The sequence below is a fragment of the Lepisma saccharinum genome, chromosome 17 (assembly GCF_977018435.1).
Source record: "Lepisma saccharinum chromosome 17, izLepSacc3.1, whole genome shotgun sequence".
Lineage (NCBI taxonomy): Eukaryota > Metazoa > Arthropoda > Insecta > Zygentoma > Lepismatidae > Lepisma > Lepisma saccharinum.
The window spans coordinates 9,457,225-9,474,440 of NC_139245.1; the positions used below are offsets into that span (position 1 = coordinate 9,457,225).

Sequence of the window (17,216 nt, forward strand, 5' to 3'; positions counted from 1 at the left end):
AGTTTACAGGATTCTTGTTGGGAGACCTGATGGTAAGAGACCTGTAGGAAGGCCAAGACGAAGATGGAGGGACAACGTTGAGATGGATCTAAGGGAAATCGGTAGGGATGGAAAAGAGTATATAGAACTTGCTCAAGATAGGGAAAGATGGAAGGCCTGTGTTGCTGCAGCCATGAACCTTCGGGTTTAAGAAGGCTAGAGTTAGTTAGTTAGTCTTGTTATTTTATTTATTTTAAAAAAGTAACAAGAAACGCAAGTCCAAATTACACACGTGCAAGAGGTACAAGAAGCTAATCCTTGTACAGTGGGATCCACGAGTATTACCGTGCAAATTGTCCATCACCATGTTCGTGCACTTTATTTGACCCAATAAGAGCTTCAAGAATTAAAAGAAAACTCAAAACAAGCTGTTGACAACTTCTGCACCAGCATACATAAAAATTCATCACTTAAAAACACATAGGATGTAAGAGAAAAATTAATAAAAATAGTCATGGACAATTTGCACGGTAATACTCATGGATCCCACTGTACATATGTTTGCATCCACAAGTTACATTATTTCAATTTACAGATTGTGCTGAAGCTAAAATAGTAGTATGCAGTGGTTCCCAAGCAAGTGGCAGTTTGGTCTATAGTAGTTAAGGCCGCTGCTCTACAATCATAAGGTCGAAGGATCGAATCCTCCCATAGGCGAGAACTTAACAGAGATTTTTTTAATGAAATGACAAGTGGCGCCATCTAGTAGCAAATGTCTGAACTAACATCAATTTTTTTTTTTTTTTTTTTTCTTCCGAAAATACCCCTGTTACCTCGCTCGATAAGGGTGTTACTCCCAATTTCCAGACCTTTCCCTTCAGTGAACATTGTCTTTGATTCGGTGATCGGAGATGTGTGTGAAGGTGGTTGTGGACTTCTGCGAGCCCCGAAGCTGCCCCGTAGGGCGGTACGGGCTCCGTAGAGGGGCTTGCATTGGCCCACGGAAAGGGGAGAGGTTGAGAGGAAATGAGGAATTAGGTAAAGTGGAAGGTAGAGAAGACCAGAGGAAATTCAAAACCAATGTACACCTCCGGGATTCGAACCCGGGACCTCTGGGTTTGGAAGCAACACCCTTACCGATTGAGTTAACAACGGCATTCACTTGATGTTCTTTGGAACTTCTATTTCAATCAAGTTTGGCCTGCTTGTTGCCTGAAAAAAAGATTCAAATTTCTCGGAGGAGATTTGAACTCGCGTCCCTTCGTATTCCAACCAGTGCTGTTACTAACTGAGCTACGGTGGAACATGAAGAACCTTTGATTAGAATTTGTAGTTCTATACAGGAAACATGAGTTCAGCCAATACGAAGCCCGTGCTATTACGCTGTTGCCAAACTAACTGCTAGCTGAAGGGAAAGACAGAGAATTCACCGTGTCCAATAATCAACTATTTTTTTTATAATTCATAATGAGTACGGTGATATACGTATATAGTGAATATTTCTACATAGGATTGTAATATCATATCACCGCAGCATATAAAAAACAAACTCAAACTGACTCGGAAAGAACGGAACTTACAGATTATTTACTTTCCTTGGTGAAGGATTGGATAACTCCATCTTAAAAGCGTGCCGAGGCGGCTAACTTCACATAAATGTGTAGAGGGAGACAAAATTGACAAATATTTTCTTATGTATAGTGTATATACCTCTTAAGAAATTGGGGGGGGGGGCAGAAAGTTCCTTGCACTCCCTAACTCGGCGGCTAGGGAAACGTGATTTTAATATACCTAGGTATTTGATACCAGTGACCTCATCGAGAAATGGTTATATTACAGATAATTTACCTACCGGTATCTTTAGGAAAAATTGTATACCTCCATGTTAAAAGCGTTATTTTAATATATTTGATTCTAGCGCCATTATCGGGATATTGCTAAACTACAGATTATTTGCTTTCCTTTGGAAATAAATGGAAACATCCATGTTAAAAGCGTGATTTTAATATAGTTGATTTCGGCGCCATCATCGGGAAATGGGTGAACTACAAATAATTTACCTCCGTTTAGGAAAAATCGGATACCTGCATCTTTTCCCAAGGGAGGTAAATAATCTATAGTTTAGTCATTTCCCGATGATGGCGATGGAATCAAATATATTAAAATCACGCTTTTAAGATGGAGGTATCCAATCTTTTCCCAAGGGAGGTAAATAATCTATAGTTTAGTCATTTCCCGATGATGGCGATGGAATCAAATATATTAAAATCACACTTTTAAGATGGAGGTATCCAATCTTTTCCCAAGGGAGGTAAATAATCTATAGTTTAGTCATTTCCCGATGATGGCGATGGAATCAAATATATTAAAATCACACTTTTAAGATGGAGGTATCCAATCCTTTCCCAAGGAAGGTAAATCATCTTTAGTTACGCAGTTTCCCGATGATGGTAATGTACCCCAAAAATGAAAACAGTTGTGCTGGATCGAGTTTAAAAGTCTCCCCTAGCATATAATAATAATAGTAGTAGTAATAATAATACATTTCTAATTAATTGGGTTATTATTTAATATTCATAATTGTACGCATATTATTATTATTATTATTATTATTAAAGGTTCATTATTGCGCTGACCTCCAATAACAATTTCTGGCAACATCCATGGATTTAAATACTTAGAGGTAGAACCATAATTTTGTCAGACGGCTGAGTCCTTGTACTCCCCTACATATGTGTGTGTGTGTGTGTGTGTATTCTAAAAAAACTAACTTTAAAGTAATCGATTTATTACAAGGAAATATTCTTTCTTTACACAGAGGAAAATTTAAAATTTTATTCTTCCCACACTGTTGAATGACACGTGTGCAGGTGATCACGTGATTCCAAGATTCTGTATGTGTGTGTATATATATATATATACACACAGGGTGTTCAAAAGTCCCCATACATAGGGAATGTCTCTTTAGAATTTATATTCAATTGAATTCAATTATGCTTTATTGACGGGCGAGGTTCAGTCTACGGCATGTCGCATAATGAGCTCGATGTGGCGACCTTCGAGAGCCAGGCACAAGTCAATGCATTCCTGCAAATACATTTATTCAGGTGGATGCATTCGGTATCCGTCAGTGGTATTTTTGCGTCTCACTTGCAAAGAAGTAAAGTTATTCCCATGTATGGAGACTTTTGGGACACCCTGTAGATAAGCACAACAGTATGTTTAGCTTTTTACAATCCTGCAGGACATTAAAAAAAATGTATATATGTATACATATATCGAGGGCTGGAGAGGTTTATCCATCCTCTTATCAAAGGTTATAAGATGGTCAGAGAATGATGCTGATCACATCACCTCTACAATGGCAGAGATCGAGAATTCATTGAGCCATACATGCTATTACATGAAATAATTTAACCTTTCATAGTGTAAACAATCGCGTTTAGTTATGGAAACACTGGGAAAATCTGTAATTTTGACTGTCCATGGTACACCCAACGGCAAGAGAAACAGTAGGCGAATTGTCCATCACCATTTCCATTCGGTCTGTGTTACACAATGTGATAATAATGAATTGAAATAAGCAGAGGGCAATGCCTGTTCCGCATCAACATAATTTCATTCCTTAAAACAACACAGGATGTAGAATAAAAAGTAATGAAAATAACTGTGGACAATTTGCCTACCATTATCTTTGTCGTTGGCTGTACATGGCAGATGAATAGCATCAAGTGAGCCAGGCTCTGCAAGCTTTACACAGGTGTAAAAAAAAACTACTATTCATCAAGACATGTGTAAGATCACCTTAAGTAGACAAAGTGCCACCCACCACCGCAAGTTGACTTCCTGTAAAGCAAGAAAAAATTACAACACAATTCCTGCTCCTTGCCGGGCCACAAAGGATAATTATTGGAAGTGTAACACGTTGTAGAAAGCTGGTAAAGAAGAGCCTCTCGCAACAGGGTCACAAAGATTAACTCCGTTAACATTTTTACGGCCATCCTGAAAATCACTTTTCCGTCCACTTTCACACGAGCCACGCGAGAGGTCGTGGTGGTAATAGCAGGGCTCTGGGGGAACGTGCAAAGAAGGGCAGCGAGCGTTAAAAACTTACAAAAGAATTATAACGCAATTACGCAATTTCGAAAGATTTAGGTGAGCCGAATGGAGATCACAGGAACAGGTTTCGCGAAAGATGCAACGGTTTATTTGTCCATGTTCAAAAGCCACGAGACTTTACTCCCCTAAAGACCTGTCTTTATTTTGGAGGCTGGTGAAGTAACGTTCCATATCGTGAATCTTCAATCGAGCAGAGAAAGTGTGATCCGATTGGCCCGCACGGTTGTAACTTCCGTGGATAAGTTCATGTTTACTTTTCACTCTCTAAAGGGTATAAGATGGCCACAGAATGATGCTGATCACGTCACCTCTACAATGGCGGAGATCGATAACTTACGGAAAGAATTTCGCCTAACTTTTACAGGATAAAACATCCCATTTGGTTATGGAAACACTGGGAAAATCTGCAATTTAATTGGCTATGGTATTGGCAGACGAATAACAACAGGATGACGCAACTCTTCATTCACCCGGAAGAAGATGGACAATTCATAAATGCTATGAAATAGCGAATGTTCTTCAGGCACAAGCTGAAACCGTGTATTAGGTAATCTTCACATTTTGATAAAAGGCGCAACAAATTGTAAAGTGGTTCTCAGTGGTTTCATGCCAAATATTTTCCTAACTAGGACAACCGATTAATATGTTCCATTGCATTAAGAGGCCTTCAGTAAAATTTCAGCATTTTCAATTTCCTTCCTGAAATTGTATGCAGTCGGGAATTATCTCATTCCTCGTGTTATGGCTTGAAACAGCCAAGCTCCACTAAATCGAAACCTGTGTTCAAGCGGGTATACTTCAAAAATTAAAGTTCACCTTCTAGTACGAGGTGATATCCAAAATTTTATGGACTGGTGCTACCATCTGGTCAAAATCTCCTTGGGTCTCTCACCCTCTAAGTAGTCGCCGCCGATCCCATTGATTCTTTCATTTTTAAAATGCATCCTGGAAGTTTTATTATGTGACGGTGTTGAGTATTGCGTTCGTTTCTGCTTGTATCATCTCAATCGTGTCAAATCGCCGACCTTTCAACTTGTTCTTTAGTCGGGGGAACAGATGAAAAAACATCAGGTGGCCAAGTCAGGCAAGTAGGGTGGGTTGGGGACGACAGTCGTTATTTTTAGTCAAAAAGTCCCTCGTGAACAAGTCAGTGTAAGATTGTGCTTTACTGTGCTGCAAGAATCAGTTCTTCTGCCGCTAAAGTTCGAAGGATCGTTGCTCTGTCTCAGGGTTGTAGCTGTAAATCTAGCTCCTATCACCAATGATTACCCTCGACAAGAACATGGCATCAAGGGAGGCATCATGAAGATCCTTCCAGGCATCAACATGCCTGATCAAGAAGTCTGATCAGCAGTCACGATCCTCGGCACTCTGCCGTCAGAATCCCCATTACCTATCGTCAGATAGGTGGCGAATGGTTCGGTGTTGATCCTTACGAACGAGGTATTGAACTTTGGCAAAATGGCGGGCGTTGTGCAACTGAGGGGGCCTCCTTGTGTGTTCGTATGTATGAGTGTCTACGTTTAATATTCATGTTAACATCTGATTCTAACCACAACGGAGATTTCGACTCGAATGCGTCTGCTCTGCGCTCTCGAAATAAAACGGCTGTCTGTTTTAGTAAATTAACAGGCATACTGTGAAACTTCTATGTCTCTCTCGTCTTTCTAAGTCATTTTTTGCGAAGAGAGTGTTCGCCAATTTTGGGCAGCATTTCTCTTCGCCGTTTAATAACCGATGGCCATCCTGGAGAGAATGATAGCAGCTCTCCGAACATCAGAAAAGGATTTCTGAAAACAACTCCGTAACTTCGAGAGCTATGACTTATTATTGACAAAAGTACAGTGTAATCAGTATGTAATTCTTCTATGAATTCCGGTTACTGCTGTAGCTTCTGTTGACACGGAAAACAGTTTTCGAACCTAACAACAACAAAAAATAATGGGCAGGGATCTCGTCTACCACAAGGGCAATATCTCTGGAGTTGTACAGCGTGCTCGAGTTACCACTCGGAGGGACGTAATCCGAAAGCGAGAAACCAAAGTCGACAATGAGAAACTGATACGAAAACAAATGATAATGCTGCATGGATAATGGCCTACTCGAATTACATAATGGCTTGTGCGCTGAGTGGTAAGGATTTCGCCTTGCAATAACAACGAGTGACTTGGTTGAACGTTTGCTGTGGGAGATTACCTTGATCCCAGCATGCCCGTTGGTCTGTTTTCCAGTCACATTGGTCTCTTCCGTTGAAATAATTCAAATTTTATCCTTTATTGTGTCACGTGCCAGTTCCGACGACACAATGAAAAATGCAAGGAAGAAATGTTTCCCGAGAGCGACGATAGATGGCAGCACGCCATATAAATAAGAGCAGAGTTCACTGTAGAAACTAGGAGCGGAGAAGAGCGGTTATATATATTATAGTAAATGAAAAATACATAAAGGAAGAGTATAAAAATTATAGAAGGAGTAAATAAAATTTGTAATTAGCCAATTAAGATAAATAAGAATATGCTCTTATATGAAACAATCAGGAAAGTTAATAAGTGAGCAAATGAATTCAGAAATGTATCTCGTTTTTTGATCCTCCATCGAGGAGAATAATTGAAAGGATATAACCGACGTAAATTTGGAATCAGCATATATTTCAATGTATATTCAAGCTTCGCTATATATTTTCTCTGTATTGTGTACAGTTTTCATAATATAGATCCGCATTTAACTATATCCTCTTGGCTATAAAACGCTTTCTTATTTGGAATTCTCGAATAAAGAACCTATCCCCTGAGATTAAGATATCTGTAGCCGTGGTATAAATAACATTTAAGTAGGTACCCCCAAAGGGCGTAGCAAACTTTATGGGAGAGGTGTAAGAGGTGACTCTTTCTGAAGATACCCAAATGTCATCATCCTCCCATCCACGTACTACATCCTGGGCTGTATTGAGCAGACTAACGAGGATCTGGCGTTTAGACTCGCAGCCAGTATAATGCTCTGTATCCTGTCCATGTGAGTTTGTGATTGTCCTTTCATATTATCACTATTCGTTCTCATCTTCGCGATTAGCTAAAAGGGCACAAAAATTAAGTAAAATAAAACAAAACCAATGTTGCTATGAAAATGACTGTGTGTGAATGTGTGTGCTAAGTACATATTTTACAGAAATACTTGAAAGCTTCATGTATGTGTGTGGGTAAAATCAAAATGCACAAAAATATAGGAGAAAGAAAATAAACTGTTCAATAAGTATCTATTATATAGATACCTGAAATTCGGATAAACACCGGTATAGTATATTTTATTCTAATTTGAAAATCTGTAGTTTTTTCTTTTGTGGTCTTAATTTATTTTACATGAACAGCCTACTCATTATTACCATATTATTATTACTATTACTAGACTTTTGTTACTTATCCCTTTGTTTTCATAATTCTAATTTTGTTTATCTGTGAATGAGTACGAGAAACTACAGGTTCAGTAATATTGTTTTTCTTAATAATGATGTTTTTATGAATGTTTGTTTCGTATTGTTTCTAATCTTATGTTCAAAATATTTACTATTTATTTTCTTTTATTGTGCTCAAAGTTTAGAAAGTGCCAGTTTTAACAGTCGAAATGAGCGGCTTTGAAACACAACAGAATCACTGACGTAATGCTTACGTCAGTGGATGTCAAAATCTCCATTGTTGAGCGACCAGATCCTCAGCTTACATTCCCCAGGTCTTTCTGTCTTGAATAAAAAAAGGGAATTACAAATCGTGGAACTTATTGATTGACCGTGCCAGAAAGTTCCTGGCCCCATCCGACGGCGTTGGCTTTAATCTTCGGGACGTTTTAATCCAATTACACGAGGCACAATTTCAGACCGACGGATAGATGGCGCAAATGGTCTGTTCTGCCATTTGATTGATTGCCCCTGCTGCGTGCGAGAATCAAGGTCACTAGATCTGTGATTTTTATTCGGCGAGCTACTTATTTCTTCGAAAAGGATGAGGAGGGGTGGTGGAGTAAATGGAGGGAATTTTTTTCTGAGATTGCGAGTTACAGGAGGGAAAAGATGAGAATTCTCACGCAAGCAACTTTATTCGAAATCTCAAAAGTGATGCCACCCATCGGCGAATTCTTATGAATATATCAATTCTGAAATGCCAATGTTTCGGGAATTAATACAGAGAGGGTATCATGCAGAAATTATCCTTGCAGAGGTCACGGAATCATTCGCCTTGAGGAATGGAGGGGGGGATTTTTGCTTGGTCTTCTTGCAATTTCTTAGACTTCTCTCCCACCTAGTGAGTTTTGCGCGCAAGGATGTCCTTTGTGCACTGTTCTCTGTAATTTTAGTTCACTTACGTGTGTGTAGTGTGTGTGTAGAGACGCGGTGCTCCAGTTGTTAGGGTGTCCGACTGCCATCAGGTTTGATTACAGAGATGAGCGATTTCAAGAGGGATTTATTTCAGCGATTTCCTTACAGAGAGCGCTTCTAGGGTTCAACTTCTAATAAATGGGTACCTGTGGGGAGGGTAAAGGCGGCTGGAGCGTTGTGCTTATCACATCGCTTCTACAAATAGCCGAGATGAGGAATGCATGGGACCCTACATATACACACAGATATATGTGGACTGAAACATGCAGCGCTATCGCGTACCACCGTCCGTAGTTTTTCAGTTTTCTTTTAAGTCCACTTTATGCACAGAAAGGCTAATCGGGACTGGACCTATAGTTTAAAGTTGAATCTGAACCACTATGTGCCTCCACCGGGGATAGAACCCGGGACCCCTTGATTACAAGGCGACGACGTTACCACTACGCCATCGGGGAGGCCACCATCATCCATAGGAATGAAAAACAAGTGGCAGGTAGTGAAATGACTGCCACCAGTCACACAGTGAAGTGGCGTAGGAGATTCTGTCGCACCCTTTTAAATATCCCTTGTGGTTGCAAATCCCACCACACAGGCGCCGACAATCGTGACAGCTAATTCCATGTCAGTGTCCACTGGGGGGTCACGTCAGCAAGCGGTTTGAGATATCCCAAGACGAAATATCAAGAAAGTTCAGGCCGGCTCACCTCCCCGTCCAATTCAACAAGCAAGAAAGGTAACATCCAGATGGTTGCTGGTATCCACACCGAAGTGAGGCGGTGCTCCGTATCTCGGTATGCTGGTTTTTTCGACCCCAGGGCTTCCCCGATGGGTTAATGGTAACGTTGTCGCCTTGTAATCAATGGGTCATGGGTTCGAATCTCACTTTCAACTGGCGGTGCAGTTGGGCATAAAGTGGATTCAAGCACTCAAATCAGGACAAACTCGAGGATAGACAGCACTCTGACATCATAAATCACAGATATTTAAATACCTAGGTAGTATAGCACAAAAACAAAGAACGTTGATTCATTGATTTGTTTCATTTTACTTCGTTTCTGCCACTTTTGGCTAATTGCAAAGATGAGGATGAATGATGATGAAAGAAATGAAGGAACAATCACAAGCACGTGGATAGCACAGAACACATTCCATAGAGGACTGATTACACTGGCCATGGGTTCAGACACCAGAACCTCGTGAGTCTGCAAAATGTAGTTCAGGGTGTACTATGTGGAAGTATCATCCCTTACACCCCCAAAGACGTAGAACAGCCTCGAGGTGTTTTTTTTTTTCCTGCAAAGAGCAAATATTGACCCCCGAACCTTTCCTCCGCAGCTATCTGCTGGGTAAGCAAAGTGATCCGTAAAGCAACACGTTCGCCAATCGACCGTACCTGAGGCTGGGGAAATGTAGTTGGAAAGAAACGCCGGGGAGGAGGAAGAATGTGAGAAATACCGGAGAACAGAGGAAACGTGTAGGGTGGAGATAGTATCGAGGCGAGAATAGTTTCGGTCTTGTTTCGAAAGACGAGACTGAAACTTATAGAGGGAATGTCTCGCACAGAAACACTCCAGAGGCAGCTGTCTGGGGTTACATGTTGCATAGTGTGTAAAAGAAGTGTGCTTAGTTTGTTTTATTACATATTTGTTTGCAACATTATTGTACCTATTGTTCGAAATTCGAGACGGAACCGAAACGAGAATAGAATTTTCCCTTCGAGACACTTAAGGTAAATCTTTTATCAACGCAGCACACCCTGAAAACTCCATTCTTGCAGGTTCGCTAGGTTCTAATGCTTCGGTATACAGCCAATACAGAATCCTCTGTGCAGTTTGTGTGTTGGTGCATCAAAATACACATAGAAATGGTTCATCACGTGGTCCCGAGTTCGATACCCGGAGGCGGCACATAATTGTTCGGAACCCACCTTAAACTAAAGGTCCATTCCCGATTTGCCTAGCTTTGCATAAGTGGACTTACAACAACAAGTCATATCATTGAGACAGGATTTAGCTTTTCAAATCTAGTCTCGTTCTGTCAGAGTTTCGCCATGTTGGTTTGTTGCAGATGTAACTACTTCTCACTCATCTTTTTAGTTTGAAACCTACTTCAGAGGTGAGAATTTTTGTATGGGTACAAAATGTAGTTCCCTGTACAATAGTAGTCACAATGTAGTTTGTTTTTTTAAATCATGAAAGCGCTGGTAGATTAAATTTCCACTTACCTAACCTACTCTGTGGGCCAATGTTCTTCTATTCCACTCTGTAGATCCAGTATTTTCTTTTCATTCCATACCTAATATTTTTTCCTTCTTTCCTTACTCAAACTATAATTTTATCTAAGTAGATATTTTCCTTCTGGAGATCAATTTACTCCTTTTCAATCCTGTAATCTGATCTCTCTTTTTTCTACTTCTGCCAATAATCTCTCTTTCTTACAATCCAATTGTAGCCTGTATCGAACTTCCTCGTGTACTCAGTAAAGTAAGTTTTCTTCTGTCCATTCTCTACATATTTCCTATTTCTTTTCTGGGTTCCTAAATAATGGAACTTCGTTAAAAAATACCTTTTTACAATTCATCAAAATCACACGTACTTCACGTGGAAATTAAGGTAAACATACAAAAATTCATGAAGAACTACCTAGATTGTGAAACTTTTATTGCATGAACTAAAAATAGACAGTAAATGGCGTACAACGAGTAAAATGTGCGCGTTTACTTTAGTTACAACGCAGACTAAATTACTGGTACAACATCTAAAACATAACATGACGTATGGATAGCTACAAAAACAAAGCTAATGTCCAAAATGTGCACAAAAATGGTGCTACTAATTTTCACAATAAATTACAAAGTTTAACTGTGGAATGCATTACGAAAGACAATGATTTTAATTTCTTCATCTCCTACCATGCAGGTACTTACCAATTGAATGAAGTAGTTGCCTGATGTGACTATAAAAAGCTCTCAACAATGAAGTGAATTATGATGATTACCATGGCACAAAAAGCCTGCTTAATAGGTATTCTTAAAGCTATATTTATCTTGCACTTCAATTCGTTAGCGCCTTACCAATAGTTATGCAAGCGAATAATGATTACACATTATAAGGAAGTATTATGCTTTTTCTTCTTTTTTAATCGTCGCACTGTTTTTCGTTCAAGATAAATTTGGGAAACAAAGAAAAATGGAAAGAGACAGTAAAGGACATGATTCAATGATTACAGAAACTTCTAAACCTAACCGATTCGGAAAAATATCAGTTTCTTAATAAAAAAGTATTGATTATGGCATGAAGCATGTACATGTTGCTCCATATGGTTGTTGAAGTTCTTGAAATATAGGACACAATTTCGAGTCTCAAGATACTCAGTTTTTGAGTGGTTCTTGTGTGTTGCAAATCGTGACTGCATAGCGCCTAGGAAAAAATGCTAGTTGATACTTCCGACATGATGCATCTTATTAATACTTACCCCACTTAGAGGACAGTGAAGGTGGAATTTTTTAACTGCACATGTGGCGCCACACTCAGTTAAAGCACGGTGATAAAATAAAGGAAGACCATACCTGCTTTATATTATTATACAGTAAACCCTCGTTAACACAAACTCGCTTAAGACGAACACTCGGTTAACATGAACGAAATGTTGGTCCCGGCAGGGATATTATATCTTATAGAAAGTTTCATCGGTTAAGGCGAATTTCGGTTACCACGAAATTACGAACTGCTTTTTAGTCCGTTGCGTCATTAGATCTCATTTAACACGAACTTTCAAAGTTTTTCATAATTTTTTTCTCTTGTTCCTCTGTCGTTCCTCTGCTAAGTATGTAAGAAATCTCTCAACAATCTCTATCATCTTGTCAACAATCAACTCATACAGTATTGTAACCAACAGATTCAGATCAACAATGTGTTTTTCAAAACGTAGCCAGTACGAGTAACATCAAGTTGCAAGCAGACGGGAGTCATGGCCAAGAGGAAGCAGACAGGCATAGATGTGCAAACAAAACTGAAAATCCCCCGTTAGCACGATGTTTTTAAACACGAATTCTTGATTTTTCGTTCCCTTGGGATTCGTGTTAACGAGGGTTTACTGTACTTTATTAAATATGACGGCCTTTTACCTAAAATGAAACTGTGCACTTTAGCTAATCGCGTAGCTATAATGTATATGGTCAGAACTGTAGAGAACGACGAAACTCGCACTGAAAAAAATAGGACGTCGTTAACTCAGTCTGTGCCAAACGATACACTAACTTGTGGAAGGTGGTGGAACTCAGCAAAACATCAGACACCTATTGAATTCCACAGTAATTTTAGTTGATATTTTCACAAAACTACACCAATTAAAATAAGTTAGAACATTGCATGGGGGGCACAGATTCAAGTGAACGTGTTTAAAAAATGTTGACGATATTTCACGTGAAACAATAATTATGATAATGTGGAAGAGTTATGCTTCATTCAACACAAAGACATGTTGGTAATTATAAATGGATTACTTGAAATTCTTTTCGAGAAAAGTGTCCATGTTAAAATTGCAAATATCGAAATTTTAGTAATTAATTTCAGAATGTTTGAGATATTATCCAGGAAATTGTATGTCTAATGTTCCGAAGGTAGCAACGCCAATATTTCCTAACGGCTGAAAAATTGTGATAAAGAAACCACAAGAGATATAGTGCTCTCCTGTGCAATTACGAGTTTATTTTTAGAGCAACATGCGTGTGTGCGTGCGTTTACATGAACAGATGAGCACGCTGATAACTACTCAAGTTGCTTCACTTGATGTTCGTTTGGTTCTTGCACATCGCCAACCAAGCGAGAATTGAATCGATGGGGTTTAGCTGGCGCAGCAACCATAATGAGACCATAGATAAAGCGTGCGTCTCTCAGTATGTTTGGATTCCCACAGTACGTCATCAGATATAATCTATGGCAGCTTCACCTGTCTGATTAAGCCGAATGGGAAAGTGAGCGAACTGGTAGGAAAACCGAACATGTTGCCAAAGTGACATCGAGTTCAAAGTAAAGTAGGTAGAACCGTCATCTTGCACAGTGTCTCGGATCAGAACGAGAAAGTTTCGCTGCGTACATGGAGGACTGATAATATCTTTATGGCTTCTTCTTAGTTTATTATCTGTGAACTGGTGCGACTTGAAAAAGTACCCTCCCTCCAGTGCAAGGATTCTTCAAGAACTGGAGCGTTTGGGTTAGAGGTCATTGCGAAATTCTACACTTATTCATATTTGAGTTCTGTGACTACGCACTTCTCATAGTCAATGTTGAATTTCATCGCTTGACGAAGAAATTCCCATACTTTTCCAACGATTGCTTATAATGGTGTGCACTCAACCATACTCTTTATTCATCACCAAATTTATTCGCTTCGTTTTACACAAAGTGTAGCTGAAGAACAAGTTGGAAGTTTACACAGGGCAGGAGTGAAATACTAAGTGATTATCAGAAAAACAACTTAATTTACTGATGGGCTGGTACGAGCAATCATTTCTTGCAAATTCTTCACTTGAACTTTTGAACGCCCGCCTTAATTCCTGAACATTTCTTTCTAGGTTGAAACGTCATGTATTTCCGCCATTGTGTTGACCTTGATATATGGGAGGATATAGATTAATAGCAACTTGTAATTACTGGTGTGGTCGAAGGATTATCTCAACCAAGGTTTGAATCAAAGAACTTCCGTATTACAGCTCGTAAAGTCTCACTCTTCTAACTAGTTTAATCTTGCCAAATACTAACAATTGTGTGGCCAATAAAATTTAACAAGTTTCGTGATCATACCAGGCTAAGTATGACGCTCGAGGTTGTGTAATGCCAAGTTGATAGTCAGCGAATGGGTTTGATCAAATTATTTCGGGTATTCAAAATTCGGCTTGGGGAGGTTACAAACAACCACAATAATAAAACATCATTGACACATGCAATCACTTACTTGCATTCTGTAACAGAAAATATACATAATTCTGAGGACTGGTTGGTCATTGTGTATATCTCGTGCACGTTTTAGAATTGGTTGGACAACACTCTTCTTCAAGGTTAAGTACATATACTAGACCTAATCTTGAAACAATTGTAAAAAGTACGTGTCTACAGCTCAACATATCTTGCAATAATTTATGTTCGAGTGAATTACTTACAGTTGAGAAGAAAGTATGACGCTGCATTTGTTAACAATGGAAAAAATACTTATTTTTACCCATAAGCCAACATCACTTGGAGCAACAAGTACAGTACTGTTAACACATGATTTATTGTGCAAAAAAATTAGCAAGTTAGAAACAGTAAAGCGTAACTGGTACTCTTTTGATAAAAGTACAACGAATAACAGTAGCATATACATACTTTTTCAGTACATATTATTAACTATGACACGTCGGAATTATCATTTATCGAAGGATTGAAGAATAAAATGTAATTATGACTTTATATTTGAGCATTTTTCTTTTTTAAAAAAATCAAGCTTAATTCTAAATGCAAACAAGTCAATAATAATCACAGATGCATCAAACGCTCGTACGTTTGATGGTAAAGGCTCACTGAATAATCACACAGTTTTTATTATATGTTTATAATACAAAGTCAACAGCTTGTCTTTGCCCATGTTCACCAACACTGTGAATTCCGAGCCAAAACTTCACACTTTATTTACACTGTTCTCCTGTTGGTCATAAAAACACTCTGCATTCCCGTGATTATGTAAATATCACTTCAATATTTCAAAAAATAAAGATTTAGAAAGACAAACGTGAAAGGACTTGTCACACATTGTCATTTAACAGATGAAGGAATGGAGCGAAACAACCCTCGACTCTGAAATAAACCTTCATAAAAAAAATCTTCCTTCAGTCGTTACACGGCTCTACGCCTTTTAAAGGTGGCGATAATTCATCTATCACTGGCCACGTTTCCGCACAATGTTCCACATTTTCCTCTCACGTTTTACACCACACGCGCACGCACGCACCAGAACATGCATTCTCCCTTACCACGTGACAAGTCGAAACGTCTCATGTGAGAGTCCGTCTGTAGGTCATATCATCCTCCACACTGCAGAAGCAAGGTCTCAACATCAACGGTACATTTTCTTTCTAGCAGTCTTCAGGTGCGATGTTGCCACACTGGGAGCAAGCGAGTCGTTCGTTGGCGCCTGAAAGTAAAACAAAAAGAGGCATTAATGACAGAAACCTATAATTCGGTTATTTATGTCAACCTTCCTGGTTTATCAGTTTTTTTAAACGATTTTACCACTATCTTTAAGTGAGTTAATTACCTTTCTTTTCGCAAATAATTCCTTAAACCTCAAGAAATTTCGATGTCATAGTGGAGTAATTCCATTCAAGACAGTTTTGAGAAAAAGGAACATTTAGATAGCTTAGTCCTATATATAACCATTGGAACACAAAAAAAGTGGTGCCTCTATGAGCAAGAATTTGAAACTTAGGAGATACTTCTGGCACTGAAATGATGATACTTCTCGCTAAGTTAACTCAATTTTCATGAAAAGTGGAATTGTGCTACTTGTGTTCTGAGCCTTCGTATCTACTCCGGTTCTTAGCCTTTTGTTGTTAAGGTAGCTTCAGAAATAATTTTTAGAGGATGTAAAAAAAAAGGCAATTTGTAAGAGAAATACATTCTCAACTTTTTTACAAACACGTGAGGGCATGAAGGCAGAAAAACTTCGTCATATTCAAAATCATACTTTGCAAAATTGATTTTCAATATGGAATTATGATTGTTGCAAAGGTGATGTCTACCCAATATTTCTTTGTAAGAACTGAAGTACGTTATATTTGGGGAAATCAAATACCAGACGCTATAAGCTTGTTACCATATTCATAAAATTAAGTAAAATAGAATTTTAACAAAGTACTATTACTTCACTATGCTTCTGAAAGTAAAAATCTTCGTAAAAGTGTAAATTACTTCCAAAAAGGTCACTATGCTAAACTTTATCTACCAAGGGAAAGTAAACTGTCCTTGCCCCCCCCCTCCAGTTTTGGCACCATGCCCCCCTAGTTTTGGAACCCAATCACCGCCACTGGTCCCGTTGTCAGTTTGAAGTAATCATCATTCATTCTTATGATTCTTATCGCGAGGTAAAATAAACCCACCATGGTATTATTACACGTGGAGTGATATTCATAATCTGCAAAGAAAATTTGAACTTGATCTTTAAAGATTTGCAGATTCACACTTAGTGCTACTAAATTCCTCAACCTTGTTCTTCGAGGGATTTTTTTTTACAAAGAAAAAGGGAAACTTCGTGGTGGATTTGCTGCGAAAACAACCACCATCACTGCAGTGACCTCATTTCGAGCTCACGGCACCAAACACAATGCTACCAGGCCGACCGTGTGGGTTATGTCACTTCAGAGAGTCAGTCCTACAGCCATTATACATAATATCTGGGACGCATTTTCTTCACACCCGATTCACTCCCACCCGTCAGTGTCTATCATAACGTGCACTTGGTTGTTGCATTGTCCCATTGTTGCGAAAGGGGGAGGGGGACGATGGAAGGGTGGGGCATGCTTCTTAAAAGGCTTGTTGCTCAAGACTTCTCGCGGGGGAGGGGGGGTATCTTCCTCCATAAGTGACCTCAAACCCAAATCTAAGGAAAAGAAAGTACTAAGTACAATGTTACCGGGATAATCCGGATAGTGTTATCAGGATTTAGTTTATTGTCCTGCCGCCTAGGTTTTGTTCATTCTTGAAACTATTTCATCAAT

The 17,216-nt window shown here is 39.0% G+C and overlaps 1 protein-coding gene across 1 annotated transcript in view; it reads right to left on the reverse strand.

Annotated features, from left to right (window-relative positions):
• Positions 1-11,113: 11,113 nt before the first annotated feature.
• Positions 11,114-17,216, reverse strand: part of LOC146001516 (uncharacterized) — a 179,375-nt gene continuing 173,272 nt past the window's right edge. Inside the window, exon 3 of the mRNA XM_083138911.1 lies at positions 11,114-15,634. The gene's annotated coding sequence lies outside the window, so the exon portion shown is untranslated. The remainder of the gene's footprint in view (positions 15,635-17,216) is intronic.